This window comes from Piliocolobus tephrosceles, chromosome 11, assembly GCF_002776525.5.
Source record: "Piliocolobus tephrosceles isolate RC106 chromosome 11, ASM277652v3, whole genome shotgun sequence".
Classification (NCBI taxonomy): domain Eukaryota; kingdom Metazoa; phylum Chordata; class Mammalia; order Primates; family Cercopithecidae; genus Piliocolobus; species Piliocolobus tephrosceles.
In genome coordinates, this window is record NC_045444.1 from 82,888,504 (window position 1) to 82,898,022 (window position 9,519).

Below are 9,519 nucleotides of genomic sequence, written 5' to 3' on the forward strand. Positions count from 1 at the left end.
AAGCTATTTGCCTTAGAAATGCGGCAGCCGCTTCTTGAACCACTAAATATTTTATGGGGATTTTATAAAACACACCAAGTGCTTCCACACAGCAAAGTGATTTTCTCCTTTTTTACTTTTAAGGGAAGGGATATACATAGCAGCTAGAAATATGATGATCATTATCCCACCTATTAGAATGTTCTTTAGGAGATACCCCTTTTTCAATTTAACAGCATTTTTTGAACAGAAAATTCTTTTGTGAGAGACAAAATTACTCTTTTTGACCTATATCTTGTACTTTTTCTGAGAATTCCAAGAAGCTTTACAAGTTTTAAATAGTGGCATCGTTTATCATAATATCCCTTCAAAATAGAGCAAGAAGATAACACGTTTCATGGAAAAAAGAAAAATTACTATACTTACAACATTCCATTGCTGAATAAATGCCATCTGTAGAAAACGGTAGGCCGAGAAATTGGACTTGAGTTGTGACGTTGCTTTGGTTCCAATGATTTAGAACAAAATTTAGGACAAGATATTTGTTCAGAAGTTTGGTGATCTGGACTGGAAACTATAGTCTGAGCCTTGCCATCTTGACTCTGGGCAAGTTACTATGACCTCCGCCCTTCATTTGTGCATTTCCTCTGTTTATTCAGTCAGCAGACTTTTAGAAAGTGCCTACTGTGTGCCAGGCACTGCAATAGGCTTTGAGGATGAAACGGTAAGAATAATAAATACGCCGGGCGCGGTGGCTCAAGCCTGTAATCCCAGCACTTTGGGAGGCCGAGACGGGCAGATCGCGAGGTCAGGAGATCGAGACCATCCTGGCTAACACGGTGAAACCCCGTCTCTACTAAAAAATACAAAAAACTAGCCGGGCGAGGTGGCGGGCGCCTGTAGTCCCAGCTACTCAGGAGGCTGAGGCAGGAGAATGGTAAACCCGGGAGGCAGAGCTTGCAGTGAGCTGAGATCCGGCCACTGCACTCCAGCCTGGGCCACAGAGCGAGACTCCGTCTCAAAAAAAAAAAAAAAAGAATAATAAATACAGTCCTTGCCCTCATTAAATAGAGTAGTAGGCAAGATAAATATTAATCAAATCATTATACAACCAAATGTGTACATATAAGTGAACAATCGTTTTTATGAAATAGCGAGTGCTATGAAAGTACAGAAAAATGAAATTTGACTTAGTCTGAGGGCCAGGGAAGGCTTCTGTGAGGAAATGACCTTACATCCAGTCAGTTGAATAGGAGTTGCCTAGGCAACCTGAGGAGGACAGAGGGAGAAGCATGTCAAACAAGGTGAACAGCTGTGCTAGGAATGGGACACATTAAAGGTACTGAAATTATACCAGGCATAGAGGAAGCAAGCGAGGAGCCTGATGCAAGATGGGGCCGGAGAGGCAGTCAGATTATGATCTTTCAGCTACAAGTAATGCTTACTCATTAAAAGGGTTTTAGGCATCTAAGCAGCTTGATAATACTTGCATTTATTCTGGTTGCAGTGGGAAGGACAGACTGAGCTAGAAAAGAGGGCTGCACAAAGCCAGTTAGGTGGTTACACAGTAGTCCACGCAGGAAAAGATGTTAACTTGGATTAGGATGGTGTTAGCACAGATGCAGAGATTATAGGTAGATCTGAGAGAGATTTATAAGGGATTGTTAATGTACTGGGTACTATGGGGTGCGGGGCTAAGGAGATGGGAGTTTCAAAACCAATTGCTAGGTCTGTGTGTTATGCAGGTGAGTGGGTTACAGTGCCATTCACCAAGATATCAAACCCAGGCATGGAGGAGTGAAGATCATCATTCCATTTGAAATGTGTTGAGTTAGAGGAGGCTTTGAGATTTCCTCATGGGGATGAAGAGTATGCAATACTCTGGAGTTCAAAGGAGAAATCTGGGAAGGAAATGTAAATTTAGGAGTTGTTGGTATAGAAGTGAATGAGATTACGTCAGTAAAGGTTAGAATATGAGGAAAAAAGGGGGCCACAAACTTGAGCTTTGAGAAATTTTAACATGTAACAGCAACATACAGGAATCTACAAAAGAGATCCTGGAGTTGACAGAAAATCAGTAAAGTATGGAAGCAAGAGAAGAAAGTGTTTCAAGAAGGGACACGCTGGATAAAATGGGTCTATGGAGCATTTGAACTGTTTTGGTAGAAAGTTAGATTAGAAAGGAGTGGATAGAGAGCAAAAAGAGTGAGTATAGCAAGCTCTTGGAAACGCAGCTATGAAAAGAAAGAAGGTAGTTACTAGAGTGAGAAGTAGAGCCAAGGAAAGGTGTTGTAGTTGTTAAAATGTGAGAGACTTGTTTGTTTAAATGTCAGTGATTAGGTGAGTAAATGAACACCCCGGAATTTTATTACATTACTCCCTTTAAAACCCTAGGACTTTAAAGTTGAAGTATCTAATAATATCGAAACATTGAATTTTTACTGAGGTTCAACATATGCAAATCAATAAATGTAATCCATCACATAAACAGAACCAATGACAAAAACCACAACATGATTTGTCTCAATAGATGCAGAAAAGGCCTTCGACAAAATTCAACAGCCCGTCATGCTAAAAACTCTCAATAAACTAGGTATTGATGGAATGTATCTCAAAATAATAAGAGCTATTTATGACAAACCCACAGTCAATAACATACTGAATGAGCAAAAACTGAAAGCATTCCCTTTGAAAACCGGCACTAGACAAGGATGCCCTCTCTCACCACTCCTATTCAACACAGTATTGGAAGTTCTGGCCAGGGCAATCAGGCAAGAAAAAGAAATAAAGGGTATTCAATTAGGAAAAGAGGAAGTCTAATTGTCTCTGTTTGCAGATGACACGATTGTATATTTAGAAAACCCCAACGTCTTAGCCCAAAATCTCCTTAAGCTGATAAGCAGCTTCAGCAAAGTCTCAGGATACAAAAATCAATGTGCAAAAATCACAAGCATTCCTACACACCTATAACAGACAAACAGAGAGCCAAATCATGAGTGAACTCCCATTCACAACTGCTAGAAAGAGAATAAAATACTTTGGAATACAACTTATAAGGGATGTGAAGGACCTCTTCATGGAGAACTGCCAACCATTGCTCAAGGATATAAGAGATGATGCAAACAAATGGAAAAACATTCCATGCTCATGGATAGGAAGAATCAATATCGTGAAAATGGCCATACTTCCCAAAGTAATTTATAGAGTCAATGCTATTCCCAAGCCACCATTGACTTTCTTCACAGAACTGGAAACAACTACTTTAAATTTCATATGGAACAAAAAAAAGAGCCCACATAGCCAAAAATACAACAAAAAAGAAGAAGGAAACAAACAAACAAACAAACAAACAAAAAACAAAGAACAAAGCTGAAGGCATCATGCTACCTGACTTCAAACTATACTACAAGGCTACATTAACCAAAACAGCATGGTACTGGTACCAAAGCAAATATATAGAACAATGGAACAGAACAGAGGCCTCAGAAATAACAGCACACATCTACAACCATCTGATCTTTGACCAACCTGACAAAAACAAGCAATGGAGAAAGGACTCCCTATTTAATAAATGGTGTTGGGAAAACTGACTATCCAAATGCAGAAAGCTGAAATTGGATCCTTTCCTTACACCTTATACAAAAATTAACTCAAGATGGATTAAAGACTTAAATATAAGACCTAAAACCATAAAACCTCTAGAAGAAAATCTAGGCAATACCATTCAGGACACAGGCATGGGCAAAGACTTCAGGACTAAAACACCAAAAGCAATGGCAACAAAAGCCAAAATTGGCAAATGGGATCTAATTAAACTAAAGAGCTTCTGCACAGGAAAAGAAACTATCATCAGAGTGAACAGGCAACCTACAGAATGGGAGAAAATTTTTGCAATCTATCCATCTGACAAAGGGCTAATAGCCAGAATCTACAATGAACTTAAACAAATTTAGAAGAAAAAAGCAAACAACCCCATCAAAAAGTGGTGAAGGATATGAACAGACACTTCTCAAAAGAAGACATTTATGCAGCCAACAAACATGAAAAAAAGCTCATCACCACTGGTCACTAGAGAAATGCAAATCAAAACCACAATGAGATACCATCTCACCCCAGTTAGAATGGCGATCATTAAAAAGTCAGGAAACAGCATATGCTGGAGAGGATGTGGAGAAATAGGAATGCTTTTACACTGTTGGTGAGAGTGTGAATTAGTTCAACCATTGTGGCAGACAGTGTGGTGATTCCTCAAGGATCTAGAACTAGAAATACCATTTGATCCAGCAATCCCATTACTGGGTATATACCCAGAGGATTATAAATCATTCTACTATAAAGACACATGCACACATATGTTTATTGTGGCACTGTTCACAACAGCAAAGACTTGGAACCAACCCAAATGCCCATCAATGATAGACTGGATAAAGAAAATGTGGCACATATACATCATGGAATACTATGCAGCCATGAAAAAAGACATGGATTTGCAGGGACATGGATGAAACTGGAAACCATCGTTCTCAGCAAATTAACACAGGAACAGAAAATCAGAGACTGCATGTGCTCACTCATAAGTGGGAATTGAACAATGAGAACACATGGACACAGGGAGGAGAACGTCACACACCAGGGCCTATCGGGGGTTGAGGAGCTGGGGGAAGGTTAGTACTAGGAGAAATACCTAATGTAGATGACAGGTTGATGAGTGCAGCAAACCACCATGGCACTGTATGCTTTGTAACAAACCTGCATGTTCTGCACACGTACCCCAGAACTTATAGTATAATCAAAAACAAATAAAAAAAAATTGTTACTGATATTATAGCAAAAAGTCACGACACTATAAACTCCTTAGACAGTGCCCACCCTCATATTCCCAGTGCCGAATGTTTAGCCCAATATGCAAGCATTTTTAAAACAGGAAACACTGCCTGAATAAATTAGAACAGATTTTCATAGCCATTTATCTACAAATAATTGATAGTTCCATTTGTATAAAAACATAGCTCATTTGTTCTTTTAAGAGCTTCTTACATTTTTAAGAAATATTTATAGTTTCTCAAAGGAACCAATGAACCAAAGGTAACATACATACTATAGTCTTGTTCCTTAACACTGGAGTTTCCCTGATAGAACATAGAACTATATGTTTAAGTTAAAAAAATTAATTTCTGTGTTTCTTTTTTAAGAGACAGGGTCATACTCTGTCACCCAGGCTGGAGTATAGTGGTACAATCATAGCTCACTGCATCCTCCTAGGCTCAAGTGATCCTTCCACCCTAGCCTCCTGAGTAGCTAGGACTAGAGACACACATCACCATGGCTGGCTCTCGGCTCTCTTTTTTGTTTTTTTTCTTTTTTTGTAGAACCATGTCTCACTATGTTGTCCAGGCTGGTCTCAAACTCCTGGCCTCAAGTCATTCTCCTGCCTGAGCCTCCCAACGTTCTGGGATTTCAGGCATGAGCCACCATGCCTGGCCACTTTCTTAATTTTAAATTTCTTTTTTAAAGAGCGGAAGGTACCATTGATAACGCTGATTATGACATTTCCTTCAAAATGTATCAACACAGCTCTAAGTAGATATTTTATAATTATTTGGTTAATAGGTTCAATCGAGAGAGAGAGAGAAAAAAAATACCCCACAATATTTTAGGTTCTCAAACCATTAGTTTCTGGTCCAAATCATCTCACTTAGCCTCTTCGTTAATTAGCCTCTGCATTTGTAAAAGTAGCAGTTGGGACAAAAGGGTGTGGTAGCAGCCAAAAAGGTGCTTCTGCACCCAGAGGCATTTGAATGAAATTCTTTGCTTGCATTTCTCAAATGGAATTTGTAAAGAAAATAGAGTACTCAGCACAGAACCACACACATGAAAGAAGTCCAACAAATATGTGTTGATTGAATTACAAATTGAAGTATAATATAAATGCAAACACAGGGTAATTGTGGGGAAAGCATACTAAATAAAGAAGGTAGGGAGGAATCTTTAAATCATTTATTGGACTATTTAACCTTTTCAAACCCTTCTTGTCTCTATTAAGAAGAAAAAAAAAAACCAGAGCTGATACAGCTTATTAGCTGTGTCATGAACAGGGACATAAAAATTTAATCTCTTTTTTCTTCCCCTTGGCCTAAGTGAATAGGAAAATTATTATTTATAGAGTGCCTCCTCAGTGATGATGAGGACTTCAAAGATAAGGGAAAGGTTGCTCATATGATTAATAGAGCAGGCCAGGCAGCTTTCTGCTCATAGCAATAACTGCTTTTTGTGTGTGTGGCAGCAGACAGATTTCGGTTTGAAGGTGGAATAAAGAGGAGGAGGAAGAAATAAACCTCTTGTGATACACAGAACAGAAGCAAAGAGCTGTGGGTCAAGGAAGACATACTGACTATGATGGACAGGAGAGTAGGGGCTCACCCCTCATATTCTGGGGGCACAAAAATCTTCCAGATTCTATGAGACCCAGAGGAGGTGAGGGATGACACAGAAACTATTGAAGTTGAATTTCCCTCCTCCCCCATTGGTATAGGGGCTGAGAGTCAAACAAGGTTGGTTAAAAACACACATGACATTCTCAAAAACCTCTACAGTAGGGTGAACCATTTGTCCTTTTCAGCAGTATCTATACTAAGTGTAAGTATAAAGTTGACCCTCAGAATTCTGTATTTATTCACTATGGAGAAATCTATTAAATTCTTTGCTATCATCAGTTTTGTTTTTTAAATAATGGCAAAGTAAAGATGGCAGTAATAGAAACTGGGGACTATTAGAGGGAAGGAGAGAGGGAGGAAGGCAGGGGTTGAAAAACTAATTGCCGGGTACTATGCTTAGTACCTCAGTGATGGGATCATTCATATCCCAAACCTCTGCATCATGCAATATACCCAGGTAACAAACCAGCATATGTAACCCTTGAATCTAAAATAAAAGTTGGAAAAAAATGTTAGAGGGGTATATTAAAAAGGATAAAAGATTTTCCTCTGTTTAAAATATGTTATAGCTGTTTTTACCTAATAAGGCCAAAGTGTGAGCCAATTCCAAAAGCCTGAGTATTGGGGGAACCTGCCCCCAATATTTCAACATAGGTTTCTTCTATTTTCCATAAGTGTCAGCCGGCTGAGAAATAAAGAGAAAGAGTACAAAGAAAGGAATTTTACAGTTGGGCCGCCACGGGTGACATCACGTATTGGTAGGACCGTGATACCCGCCTGAGCCTTAAAGCCATCAAGTTTTATTAAGGATTTCAAAAGGTGAGGGGGTGCAAGAACAGGGAGTAAGTCACAAAGATCACATGCTTCAAAGGGCAAAAAGAAGAACAAAGATCACATGCTTCTGAGGAAACAGGACAAGGGTGAAATCAGAAACTCCTGATAAGGGTCCAGCGAAGATCACAAGGCAAGGGGAAAAGTAGAATTACTGACAAGGGTCTATGTTCAGCGGTGCACGTGTTGTCTTGATAAACATCTTAAACAACAGAAAACAGGGTTGGAGAGCAGAAAACTGGTTTGACTTCAAATTTACCAGGGTGGGGTTTTTCCCCACCCTAGTAAGCCTGAGGGTACTGCAGGAGACCAGGGCATATTTCAGTCCTTATGCCAACCGCATAAGACAGACACTCCCAGAGCAGCCATTTATAGACCTCCCCTCAGGAATGCATTCCTTTCCCAGAGTATTAATCCTTGCTAGGAAAATAATTTAGCTATATCTTCCCTACTTGCACGTCCATTTATAGGCTCTCTGCAAAAAGAAAAATATGGCTCTTTTTGCCTGACCCCACAGGCAGTCAGATCTTATGGTTGTCTTCCCTTGTTCCCTAAAATCGTTGTTACTCTATTCTTTTCCAAGGTACACTGATTTCATATTGTTGAAACACACATGTTTTACAATCAATTTGTACAGTTAACACAATTATCACAGTGGTCCTGAGGTGATGTACATCCTCAGCTTACGAAGATAACAGGATGAAGAGATTAACATAAGACAGGTGTAAGAAATTATGAAAGTATTATTTGGGAACTGGTAAATGTCCATGAAATGTTCACAATTTATGTTTCTCTGCCATGGCTCCAGCCAGTCCCTCCATTCAGGGTCCCTGACTTTCTGCAACACCTGAGACCACAGAGGAAGGAGGCCCTGTGCCAAGTAGGCTGGCCATGCTTCCTCCAGTATGTGAGGCAATTCTAGAAGCCTGAGCCTGTAGAGAAAGGAGGCCGCAGGCCAAGTGGGGTTGCCATGCTTCCTGGAGAGCACTGGCTCTCAAATCCAGGCTGACCTCACAGCTGCTGTTCCATCAGGTGTTCATGATCAATTTCTGGGACTTGGGCAACAGCCTCCCTGTCTTCTGCACCTGGTCTGTCTTCCTCACAGCCACCAGCCTTTCCAGAGGACAAATGCCACAATTTGGGCCAATAAGAGACAGCCAGCCAGTGCATCCCTTTAAATCCTGCCCTAAGTACAAGCCATTTCTCCTACAGCTAAGATGGAGGAGTAGAGTCAACAGAGGACAAAAATCATGATAATCATGCTTGAGTGAAAGCCAGCTGGGAGAAACACAGTGAAAAACTAGACATCCGGATTTACACACCGACTGAGACATAAACTGAACTGAGAACCAGGTTCCCAACCCCTTCTCTCATCAGCCCCTACTGATATCTCCAAAGTCATCAGAGGAGTAAAATATTTTCCCTAAAATATAGAAGGCGGAATCATTGCTTACAGTTTTGCAAACAGGTCTTTGGCAGGCAGGCTGCTTTTGTAGCAGAGAGCCTGAGGGCAGACAAGATCTCACTGCTGAGGTAAAGCTCACATGCATCACATCCCCTTCTCATGGTATCTGGATGCCCATAAAATAAACTCTTGATTATGATGTAAAGGCTCTTAATATGACCCAGTCCTACCATTCCAGCCACTTGACCTCCAGTGACCACCATTGCACTTATGCCTGAGTGCCTTTGAAACTGCTGTTGCTGCTGTCTGGAATACCTTCTCCAACCCTTGTATGCCCTCATAACTTCTCTCTGTTCTTCAAAGCTCAGATCAAATATCACTTCTTTTGTGAAAAAGAAACCACTGAGTCATTTCAACAGTTCTTGGCAGGTGAAATTAATGTAATTGATCGAATGATTGTGTCCCCCCAACCTCAAATTCATATCTTGAAAACCTACCCCTTGATGTGATCCTCTTAGGAGGTGGAGCCTCTGGGAGGTGATTGGTTCATGAGCATAGAGCCCTGATGAATGGGATTAGTGCCCTTCTAAAAAAGACCTCAGGCCAGGCGTGGTGGCTCACGCCTGTAATCCCAGCACTTTGGGAGGTGGAGGTGGGAGGATCATGAGGTCAGGAGATCGAGACTATCCTGGCTAACATGGTGACACCCCGTCTCTACTAAAAAATACAAAAAATTAGCTGGGTGTAGTGGCGGGCACCTGTAGTCCCAGCTACTCAGGAGGCTGAGGCAGGAGAATGGCGTGAACCTGGGAGGCGGAGCTTGCAGTGAGCCAAGATCGTGCCACTGCACTGTAGCCTGGGTGACAGAGC